This window comes from Erinaceus europaeus, chromosome 9 (assembly GCF_950295315.1).
Source record: "Erinaceus europaeus chromosome 9, mEriEur2.1, whole genome shotgun sequence".
Lineage (NCBI taxonomy): Eukaryota > Metazoa > Chordata > Mammalia > Eulipotyphla > Erinaceidae > Erinaceus > Erinaceus europaeus.
The window spans coordinates 55,605,345-55,617,770 of record NC_080170.1 but is presented as its reverse complement, the minus strand read 5'-3'; the positions used below and the strand labels follow the sequence as shown (position 1 = coordinate 55,617,770).

General features: G+C 41.1%; 1 protein-coding gene and 1 pseudogene across 1 annotated transcript in view; one reads left to right on the top strand and one right to left on the bottom strand.

The window, feature by feature from the left end:
* The window catches only part of LOC132540407 (zinc finger protein 501-like), an 83,594-nt gene that overhangs the window by 35,160 nt on the left and 36,008 nt on the right, over positions 1-12,426 (bottom strand). The gene's annotated exons all lie outside the window — the stretch shown is intronic.
* Positions 8,326-10,548, top strand: LOC107522824 (small ribosomal subunit protein uS2-like; annotated as a pseudogene).

Below are 12,426 nucleotides of genomic sequence, written 5' to 3'. Positions count from 1 at the left end.
CATTTAACAATACAACCCCCACTATTTAATTCATCATTTTTCATGGACCTGTATTCTCCCCACCCATCCACCCACCCCAGAGTCTTTTACTTTGGTGTAATACTCCAATTCCATTTCAGGTTCGACTTGTGTTTTCTTTTCTAATCTTGTTTTTCAACTTCGGCCTGAGAGTGAGATCATCCCGTATTCATCCTTCTGTTTCTGACTTATTTCACTCAACATGATTTTTTCAAGGTCCATCCAAGATTGGCTGAAAACGGTGAAGTCACCATTTTTTACAGCTGAGTAGTATTCCATTGTGTATATATACCACAACTTGCTCAGCCACTCATCTGTTGTTGGACACCTGGGTTGCTTCCAGGTTTTGGCTATTACAAATTGTGCTGCCAAGAACATATGTGTACACAGATCTTTTTGGATGGATGTGTTGGGTTCCTTAGGATATATCCCCAGGAAGGGGAATTGCAGGGTCATAGGGTAGGTCCATTTCTAGCCTTCTGAGAGTTCTCCAGACTGTTCTCCACAGAGGTTGGACCAATTGACATTCCCACCAGCAGTGCAGGAGGGTTCCTTTGACCCCACACCCTCTCCAGCATTTGCTGCTGTTACCTTTTCTGATGTATGACATTCTCACAGGAGTGAAGTGATATCTCATTGTTGTCTTGATTTGCATTTCTCTGACAATCAGAGACTTGGAGCATTTTTTCATGTGTTTCTCGGCCTTTTGGATCTCTTCTGTGGTGAATATTCTGTCCAAGTCCTCCCCCCATTTTTGGATGGGGTTATTTGTTGTCTTGTTGTTGAGTCTGGCAAGCTCTTTATATATGTTGGTTATTAAACTCTTATCTGATGTATGGCATGTAAAGATCTTCTCCCATTCTGTGAGGGGTCTCTTGATTTGGGTAGTGGTTTCTTTTGCTGTGAAGAAGCTTTTTAATTTGATGTAGTCCCATAGGTTTATACTTGCCTTAGTCTTCCTTGTAATTGGATTCGTTTCATTGAAAATGTCTTTAAAATTTATGTGGAAAAAAGTTCTGCCAATATTTTCCTCTAAGTATCTGATAGTTTCTGGTCTAACATCCAAGTCCTTGATCCACTTGGAATTTACTTTTGTATTTGGTGAAATACAGTGATTCAGTTTCATTCTTCTGCATGTTTCAACCCATTGTTTCCAACACCATTTGTTGAAGAGACTCTGCTTTCCCCATGTAATAGTCTGAGCCCCTTTGTCAAAGATTAGATGTCCATACGTGTGGGGCCTCATTTCTGGCTCTCAATTCTATTCCACTGGTGTCTGTTCATGTTCCAGTACCAAGCAGTTTTGATGACAATGGCCCTATAATACAGTTTGAGATCTGGCAGTGTGATGCCTCCGGTTCTGTTCTTTTTTCTCAAGATTGTTTTGGCAATTCTAGGTCTTTTCTGGTTCCAGATAAACATCTGTAGCATTTTCTCTATTCTCCTAAAAAATGTGCTTGGGATCTTGATGGGATAGCATTAAATTTGTAGATGGCTCTGGGTAATATATTCATTTTGATGATGTTAATTCTTCCAACCCATGAACATGGAATATCTTTCCACTTCTTTGTGTCTTTTTCAATTTCTTTGAGTAGTGACCCATAATTTTCAGTATACAAGTCTTTCACTTCTTTGGTTAGGTTTACTCCTAGATATTTTATAGTTTTTGTTGCTATAGAAAAAGGAACTGATTTCTGGATTTCAATTTCTTCTAACTTAGTGTTTGCATAGAGGAATGCCACTGACTTTTGAATGTTAATTTTATAGCCTGACACATTACTGTATTGCCTGATGATTTCCAAAAGCTTCTTGCTGGATTCCTTAGGTTTTTCCATGTATACTATCATGAGTAAATAAAATCGACAAACCTTTAGCCAGACTCACAAAACAAAAAAGGGAGAAGACCCAAATAAATCGGATAGTAAATGAAAGAGGAGAAATCACAACAGACACTGCAGAAATTCAACATATCATGCGAGGCTTCTATGAACAACTATATGCCACCAAGCTAGAGAACCTGGAAGAAATGAATGCTTTCCTAGATACCTACCAACTGCCAAAACTAAGTAAAGAGGAAGTGGATAACATGAACAGGCCCATCACAGCTAATGAAATTGAAACAGTTATCAAAAATCTTCCCAAAAATAAAAGTCCTGGACCAGATGGTTTTACAAATGAATTCTACAAAACTTTCAAACAAGAACTAATACCTCTATTTTTAAAAGTCTTCCAGAAGATTGAAGACACTGGAATACTCCCTGCCAGCTTCTATGAAGCCAACATCACCCTGATACCAAAAGCAGACAGGGACACAACCAAAAAAGAAAACTACAGACCAATATCTCTGATGAACAAAGATGCGAAAATATTGAACAAAATTCTAGCCAACCGGATACAGCAGTATATCAAAAAAATTGTTCATCATGACCAAGTGGGGTTTATCCCAGGCATGCAAGGTTGGTTTAATATACGTAAATCAATCAATGTGATCCACCACATCAACAAAAGCAAGACCAAAAACCACACGGTCATATCAATAGATGCAGAGAAAGCCTTTGACAAAATACAACATCCCTTTATGATCAAAACACTACAAAAAATAGGAATAGATGGAAAATTCTTGAAGATAGTGGAGTCTATATATAGCAAACCTATAGCCAACATCATACTCAATGGTGAAAAACTGGAAGCATTTCCCCTCAGATCAGGTACTATACAGGGCTGCCCACTATCACCATTACTATTCAACATAGTGTTGGAAGTTCTTGCCATAGCAATCAGGCAGGAACAAGGAATTAAAGGCATACAGATTGGAAGAGAAGATAGTTGATTCTTTCAACTGTTCCTTGTCTGAGAAGGTTTGTATGCCTCCATCTAGTCTGAATGACAGTCTAGCAAGATACAGTAGTCTTGGTTGAAAGCCTTTCTCATTGAGCACTTGATAAATATCTTGCCATTCTCTTCTGGCCTGTAGTGTTTGTGTGGAGAAACCTGCTGCTAATCATAGTGGCTTTCCTCTGTAGGTGACTCTTTGTTTTCTCTTGCAGCCTTGAGAATCCTTTCTTTATCCTTATTCCTTTCCATTCTAAATATGATGTGTCTTGATGTCTGTAAGTCTGGGTTAATTCTGTTTGAGACCCTCTGGGCTTCTTGAACCTTTATGGTCTTTGATGTCTAGACTAGAGAAGTTTTCAGCTATTATGTCCTGAAGAGTGCTTTCTTCCCCTCCCTCTCTTTCTTCCTCTGGTAAGCCAGTGATGCGTATATTATTTCTTTTTAAGTCATCCCATAGGTCTCTATTGTTGTTTTCAGAATCTCTTAATCTCTTTTTGAGATCTCTTACTTCTTGTTAGTTGTCTCTAATTCATCCTCGATCTTGCTAAATCTGTCTTCAGCCTCATTTATTCTATTATGTCTCCCCTCTACTGTTTTCTGGAGTTAATCTATTTTGTTACCCTGTTCTGATACTGTTTTAGCTTATTCAGCTATTTGTGTTCTTATTCAGCTATTTCAGCTTTCAGCTCTCTAATAACCTTGAGATAATTAGTGTTTTCTTCCAGAGTCGCATTTGTTTCTGCATTTCTGATGACAATTCTTTCAAACTCTTTACTCACTCCTGTGACTATTTTCTTTACTAGTGTTTGGCTGTTGACCTCATTAATTTTTGCTTCAACCTTTGGGGGGCTTTTAGCTGGACTCTTGTCCTGGTTCATTTCTCCACTATTTCTTCTTGTTGGTTTAACCATTCTATATAATATGTTATGAGGTCCCTCTCACAGTACTTTTCAAATTACTGATTACTCTTGCCTGGATTGACTTTGTCTGAGTAAGGTAATTAAAGGGTTCACAGTTGTGGAAATTGACAGTTGTTTCAATATTATTTTAATCCCTGGGTTGGAGCATAGTGGCTGTTAAAACCTCTTTTGGTCTTTTTCTTCCCTGTAGGCTATGGGAGCCTGAGGGCTTTTAAACTATAAGTAGGCTTCTTAGCTTAATCACTGACTCCTGACCAAGAAATAAATCAGGGTGGGGCAGAGATAATCTAGTGTCTATGCAAAGAGACTCTCACAGCCCCACTGCTAAGCCACTGAGGTATAGATCTTCTCCTGAGTTTACTGGTTAGTTCTCTGTCCCCTGGTGTCAGCACAGCCCCTCTCCCCCACTGCTCCAGATTCTGAGGGCAATAGCAGTGGAGACTCACAGTTGCATTTGGTGAGTCTTAGGGGAGTCCTCTCCTCCCTTCAGCCGTCTTTTTATTGGTGAAACAGACTGGAACAGTTTAACAGTGAAACAGTGAAACAGTTTACCAGTGGTGCCCCAACTGGTAAACTGCCGGACTGTTACCAGTCACTTAATCTCTCCCTAGGCTCCTCTCTGTCCAGAAACCACAAGTATTTTCACTCACCGGTGATTTGGTGGGTTCCTGAAGTCGTTCTAGTCCTGCATTGTTGCAGTCCCAGATCGTCTCCTTTGGTATTCCTAGTTGATCCAGGAGAGGAGAGGAGAGAAACGTGGCTGCTGCTGCTCCATAGCCCCACTTTTGGAAGTCTCCTAGATATAATTTTCTACATTCTAAATATATATATTTTTCTGGATAGTATGGTAGCTCTACTTTAATGTTTTTGAGGAACCTCACTAATATTTTCCATAGTGGTTGCACAAATTTATATTCCCACCAATAAATGCACAAAATTTACTTTTCATCTATAGTTTTTAAAATAATTTGTTTCATTTTTTAAATTTTTATTTATAAAAAGGAAACACTGACAAAACCATAGGATAAGAGGGCTACAGCTTCACACAATTCCCACCACCAGAACTCCATATCCCATCCCCTCCCCTGATAGCTTTCCTATTCTTTATACCTCTGGGAGCATAGACTAAGGGACATTATGAGGTGCAGAAGGTGGAAGGTGTAGCTTCTATAATTGCTTCCCCACTGAGTTATATTTTTAAGCTACCAAAATATCAAAGTCAAAAAACAAGTTGCAATGTGAGGAAGCATTTCCCAATATACAAAAAACTTGTTTCCTTAGTATATCTCTTATCAAATAAATAAAAATATATTTAAACTTTTCCTTTTAGGCTAGCAAAAAAAGTTCATTTGGATAGTGTTCTGGTTTACCATGTGTGACTCAGGTTTGATCCTAGCCCCCACAACAATAAAGAAAGCTTTGGTGTTTTGGTTTCTTCTTCTTCTTCTTCTTCTTCTTCTTCTTCTTCTTCTTCTTCTTCTTCTTCTTCTTCTTCTTCTTCTCCTCCTCCTCCTCCTCCTCCTCTTCCTCCTCTTCCTCCTCCACCTCCTCCTCCTCCTCCTTCCCCTTCTTCCTCTTCTTCTTTTTCTCCTTCTCCATCTCTAGCTAAGTAATAGCAACAATAAACTTTTCCTTCTGAAATTTTGACCTTGGAATTTATTCATTAACTACCCTAATTATTAACCTTCACATATCTCAACATCCTCTAGAAATATTTAAGCCAATAATGATCTTTTAGATAAGTCATAATACTGAAGAAATAAAGCAACACTGAAACTACTGGGAGAAATAATTATGCATGTGTGTGTTTGAATGTCACATAGAGACAAATACACTACATAGTAGTTCCTAAGATACTTTCACAGACTATGCATTTTCCTACCCCAGTCAAATATATACAACTCACATAGCAATGTGACTATACTTAATGTCAGGAACTGTATTTATCAAATGGTAGATTTTGTGTTACATCTATTCTTGCACAATTTAAAAACTTAGAAAAAATCTCTGATATCTAAAGTGTTCATAGTACAAAAAAGCAAATTGACAGAATTCACAATTGTTGTTTTCGCTGACTGGCTTCACGGGCAGGTAACAGATGACCAGAAACACACAGCTGAGCTGAGAACGCAGTTTAATCTTTATTCACGAGCAGGCAAACAACCTAATCACCACACCATGTGCTCCTCCATCTTTCTCCTCCAGCTCAGAGTCAGGAACCCAGGAAGTACATAGGCTAGGGGGCGGGGAGAAGGGAGAAGCACAAAACTAGCAAGGGCTAAACCAAATCTCCCGGAAGCGGGGGGGGGGGGGGGGGGGGTGAGACCAAACCAATGTAACAGAAAAGACCATGTAAATAGACCACAATGTCAAGCAATGTAACAGAAGCAGAACTAGATCCCAGAAGCAGAACTAGAAGCATACCAACACACAATTATTTTTTTCATCATATACTATATTAGTTTCACTCTTCCTATGTATGCATATATTGAGAAATAGTAAAAGTTACTTACCCAAATGTTCCTTATAAAAATTAGTTTTTTAGGGTGGGGATAGATAGCATAATGGTCATGCAAACAGACTCTCATGCCTGAGGCAGCAATGTCCCAGGTTCAATCCTCCAAACCTACATAAGCCAGGGCTGAGCAGTGCTTTGGTGATAAAACAAAATAAGATAAGATAGGGGGTCGGGCAGTGGCGCAGTGGGTTAAGCGCACCTGGTGCAAAGCGCAAGGACTGGCGTAAGGATCCTGGTTCGAGCCCCCGGCTCCCCTCCTGCAGGGGAGTCACTTCACAGGCAGTGAAGCAGGTCTGCAGGTGTCTTTCTCTTGCCCCTCTGTCTTCCCCTCCTCTCTCCATTTCTCTCTGTCCTATCCAACAACGAACAACATCAACAATGGTAATAATAATTACCACAAGGAGGCTACAACAACAAGGGCAACAAAAGGGGGAAAAAATGGCCTCCAGGAGTGGTGGATTCATGGTGCAGGCACCAAGCCCAGCAATAACCCTGGAGGAAAAAAAAATAAGATAAGATAAAATAAAATAAAATAAAATTGTTTTTCACCTTAAGCCAGCTATGTAATGTGTATTAAACTGTTAGTTACAATTATTTGTGAAAACATAATAGGAGATCTTTACTTCTAACAGAGTGACAATTCTTTATCTATGAGTGTGTATTACTTCAGTAGGAACAAAAAACAAAAAGGAAGAAATAAGTGAGAGTGAGCGAGTGTGTGTGTGTGTGTGTGTGTGTGTGTGTGTGTGTGTACAGAGAGTACAACTTGTTTGGATTATCAGCAGGCTCAGGTAGAAGTAACAGATTTTAAAGTTACCAATAGTTCGAGCCCACGGCTCCCCACCTGCAGGGGAGTGGCTTCACAGGTGGTGAAACAGGTCTGCAGGTGTCTATCTTTCTCTCCCCCTCTGTCTTCCCCTCCTCTCTCCATTTCTCTCTGTCCTATCCAACAATGAACAACATCAACAATGGTAATAATAATAACCACAAGGAGGCTACAACAACAAGGGCAACAAAAGGGGGAAAAAATGGCCTCCAGGAGTAGTGGATTCATGGTGCAGGCACCGAGGCCAGCAATAACCCTGGAGGAAAAAAAAATAAGATAAGATAAAATAAAATAAAATAAAATAAAATAAAATTGGTTTTCACCTTAAGCCAGCTATGTAATGTGTATTAAACTGTTAGTTACAATTATTTGTGAAAACATAAAAAGAGATCTTTACTTCTAACAGAGTGACAATTCTTTATCTATGAGTGTGTATTACTTCAGTAGGAACAAAAAACAAAAAGGAAGAAATAAGTGAGAGTGAGCGAGTGTGTGTGTTTGTGTGTGTGTGTGTGTGTGTACTTGTTGACCACACCCAGTCCTTTTAGGAGTGGTCATGTTTCATCACATACATGCCTCCACCAGCCATTCTACCTGCCCACTATGCAAGCAAATCTGTAACTCAAACCAGGCTTCCTCCATCTTTCTTTCCTTCACATATTTACAGTATCTGATTCACTCTTGTGTTTTCATTATATAATTAAGCCTTCTCTTCAGGCAGGTATTAAAAAAATGCTGTCTATGCCCAATACTCTTAACATAATATATTACACACCTTTTGTGGGATAGAAAATTGGTTGGTATTCACTCAGTAATGGCTCAGTGATCAGTGACTAAGTTCTCCATCTTGTTATCTATAAGCCATCCTTATCAGAATGTGAGGAAACTTTAAATAATAAAGTTTAAAGTGCTCAGGGCCTGGGAGGTGACACAGAGTATAGAGTCTTAAGACTCTCAAGCATGAGGTCCTGAGTTCAACTTCTAGCATCCTATTTGTAGGAGTACTGGCTCACTTGTGCTCTCTCTCTTTCTCTTTCTCTTTCTCATTCTCCTTCTTTCTCTCACCTTCTCTCTCTCCTCCTCATAAACAAATATAACTTTAAAAAATTGTAGGGCTCACCTTTCTGTACTATCCAGAAAGAAAGAAAGCATTGTTCCATACAGCATTGTTCTCAGCTCCTGACACAGCTTAATGGAAAACATCCACAATGTCCATAGCCCTTGATGTACTGCAAATGAAGGAGGAGAATCTACTCAGATTCCTTGCGCCAGAAACCTACTTACATGGCACCGGCCTTGACTTTCAAATGGAAGAGCACATGTATAAACAGAAAAGTTTATGGCATCTAAGGCAAGCAAGGGTTACCTTCTAAAAAGAAAAGGCCAGAGTTAAAGAAAAATGCAGGAGCTGGGCAGTAGCACAGCGGGTTAAGTGCACATGGCACAAAGTGCAAGGACTGGCATAAGGATCCCAGTTTGAGGCCCAGGATCCCCACCTACAGGGGGTCACTTCACAAGCGGTGAAGCGGGACTGCAGGTGTCTATCTTTTTCTCCCCCTCTGTCTTCCCCTCCTCTCTCAATTTCTCTCTGTCCTATCCAACAACAACTACAGCAGTAACAACAATAACAACAACAATGATAAACAACAAGGGCAACAAACGGGGGAAAAAATAGCCTCCAGGAGCAGTGAACTCATAGTGCAAGCACCGAGCCCCAGCAACAATCCAGGAGGCAAAAAAAAAAGAAAAGAGAAAAATGTAGTTGGCAGCAATCTTCCCCTACTCCCAACATAAACAGAGCTTTCTACTGCTGTAATCAAAGAGGCCTTAGTTGGTAACTTTTTTTTTCCCTCCAGGGTTATTGCTGGGCTTGGTGCCTGTACCATGAATCCACTACTCCTGGAGGCCATTTTGTCCCCCTTTTGTTGCCCTTGTTGTTGTAGCCTCCTTGTGGTTATTATTATTACCATTGTTGATGTTGTTCATTGTTGGATAGGACAGAGAGAAATGGAGAGAGGAGGGGAAGACAGAGGGGGAGAGAAAGATAGACACCTGCAGACCTGTTTCACCACCTGTGAAGCGACTCCCCTGCAGGTGGGGAGCCGTGGACTCGAACTATTGGTAACTTTAAAATCTGTTACTTCTACCTGAGTCTGCTGATAATCCAAACAAGTTGTACTCTCTGTACACACACACACACACACACACACACACACACACGAAAAAGTAACCTCTTAAGATTGTTGCTCTGAGTTACTATGGGAAAGCTGATAACTGTATAAGAGTAAGCACTATTGTGCTTAGGACCCAGTCTTTTGTGGACATGAGTCCGGCTGGGTCTGCCAGCATAATAAACACTGGTTCCTACATTAAATCCTCAGTGTATGTCCCATCTCTGCCTACGAATCTGATAACACATCTACATCATAAGTTTGAAGAGAACATAGGAGAAACTTCAGTTAGCAGCACATGCCATCGTTGCCACTGAAATCTCAGCTGATATCACTCTGATCTCTTCCAGGAATGCTGGCCTGCAAACTGTGCTGAAGTTCACTGCTGCCAGTGGCTGCTACCACAGCTGGTTGCTTCACTTCTGGAACCTTCACTAAGCAGATCTATGCAGCTTTCCAAGAACCAAGACTTCCTGTGGTTACTGATCCCAGTGCTGACCACCAGCCTCTCATAAAAGCTTCTTTTTCCCCCCCCCATTTTGTTGCCCTTGTTGTTTATCATCGGTGTTGTTATTGCTATCATTGTTGTTGAATAGGACAGAGAGAAATCGAGAGAGGAGGGGAAGACAAAGCGGGGGAAGAAAGATAGACACCTGTAGACCTGCTTCACTGCCTGAGAAGCAAACCCCTTACAGGTGGGGGGGGGGGTTGGAACTGGGATCCTGATGCCGGTCTCTGTGCTTTCAGCCATGTGCGTTTAACCCGCTGCACCACTGCCTGACTCCCTCACAGAAGCTTCTTATGTTAACCTGCCTACCATTGCTCTGTGTAGCCCAGACTCTCCTCTGCACTATGGGGACATTGCCATCTCTTCCAACAACAAAGGAGCCCACCCAGTGGGTCTCATGTGGTGGATGTAGACCCAGGAAGTCCTGCGCATGTGTGGCACTATCTCCGTGCACACCTGTGAGAGTCCATCCCTGAGCTCTACTTTCACAGAGATCCTGAAGAGACTGAAAAAGGAGAACAGGCTGCTACTGAAAAGGCTATGGCCAAGGGGTTACAGGGTGAATGGGCTCCTCCAGGTCCAGAGCCCACTGAGGCTCAGCCTGAGGTTGCACCTAATCTGAAAGTGTGTGGCTGCCCTTTGTGCCTGTTCAGCACTTCCCTACTGATGGTAGTGCTCAGCTTGCCCTGAAGACTGCAGCTCCCACTGTTCAGGCCACTGCATGGCTAGAGACAACTGCTGAGTGGTTTTAAACTATTCTTCCATAGAAACAGAAAATGGCAAATAAACATTTTCTTTTCTTTTAAAAATTTATTTGTCTGTTTATTTTTACCAGAGCATTGCTCAGCTCTGGTTTAAAGGGGAGGAGGTCTGAACATGAGACTTTGGAGCCACAGGCATGAGAGTCTCTTTGCATAACTATTATGTTATCTATAATAATGCCAGAAAATAAACATTTTCTATTTGATGGAAAATAAAACATTTTTAAAAGTTGAAAAAAAATGCAGGTCTTAACCCTTCTATCCTTGAATTCTGGCCCACAGTGGGTTCAGTTCTGGTGCTGGAACTTTAATTGGGTTAATGGCAACAACAGTGAATGTCCAGACCACCCAAATCAGGAAAACACCTGTGTGGGGAGTACCTGGAACAGAACCAAACTTCCTTAGTTGACCTTCTAGCAAGACAGGTCCAACACTTCTGACTTCCAAACGGGCTTCTGCCTGGGCCTTTAAACATCACCATGATTCACTGATGCTACAGAAATCCATGAACACCAATGAAATGATAAAATCTCTAAATTATTTCCTAAGTGCTTGTTGAGGTTTGGGAATCATTCATTACAACTGCCATTTGGGCAGAGATTCAAAAGGAGACAGAGACATAGGGAAGTGTTGAATACGTCAGGTAACCCGATTGGAGGCTATTACCATAAGAAAGTTGTAAGTAGTTTTTCAGTAGGGCCAAAGTAAAAACCCTGGCTGGAGGGTGAGAGTGGATGTTCAGCTTCATGGGGGGGGGGGGGGGTTCGGGGTATCTCTCTCCCTCTCCGGCGGGGTGGTCTCCAGGGGAAAGGTAACGGGCTGGTTCTTTCTCGCTCACGACAGGGGTGACACGAAGTAAAAGACACCAGGGGACTCTTAGCGTGTCTAGAATCTGAGTCCTAGAATCCCAGAATCCTAGAGTCCATTTATTAGCAAAGTGGACATGAGTTAAATAGAAAAGCAATGAAGTTAATTATTGTTGAAATATGTCAGAAATTACAGGTTTCTTAACAGTCAGCATGCCCCTAAGGTAGGGGGCTGGTGTGACAGGAATTGATGAGATACAAGACAGTTATTTTCCATGACACAAGCAACTTAATTATCCAAAGGTATTTGAGAGAAGCATAGGGGTTGAACCCGTAGGGTGAGACAGAGAGAAGATGAATATCAAAAGGCCATATAGTTTGGAATTTCTCTTGTCTGGGGTCTGAGGTGTGTGATGAAGTGTGTGATAAGGCGTGTTCTTCTGTGATCAGAAGGTGACTTTGAATAAGTGAATCTGCGGCCATGTGGCCTGTGGTTAATGGAGGGAAGTACTGGGGTATCTGTGGGCCTGAGAGTCAAGAAGGAAAGAACCAAGTCTGAGTTTCCCCCTTTATGCTCACCTCGGTTGAGAGAGACTTACCAAGAGGTTATCTTCTCAGACCTCCATCCAAAGATCTATCAGGTTCCCAATGCTCCCAATGGGGGGGGGGGGGGGGGGGAATGGGACACAGTCTTTTGGTGGTGGGAATGGTGTTTATATACACTCCTATTAATTTGTAGTCATATAAATAACTATTTAAGTAATATGAGAGGGGGAAAAACTATTTAAATGTCTCAAACTTTTTAAAGCACAGACTGAGTCTTTTTAACACATAGCAGCGTCTTTGATATGTTGACTCTCTTAAAAGCTTACTCCAGGGAGAACAAAAGCAACTGGTGGCATAGCTATATGCAAATAATGTCAAAGGACATAAAATATGGTGATGGTGTCTATGATACAGCAAATCCTAACAAAGGGATTTTTCAAAGTTAATCTATTGTCAAACAATGTGATTATTGAAATAACTATCTATTGTCTTCTTAAACCCTAAGACAACCTCTATA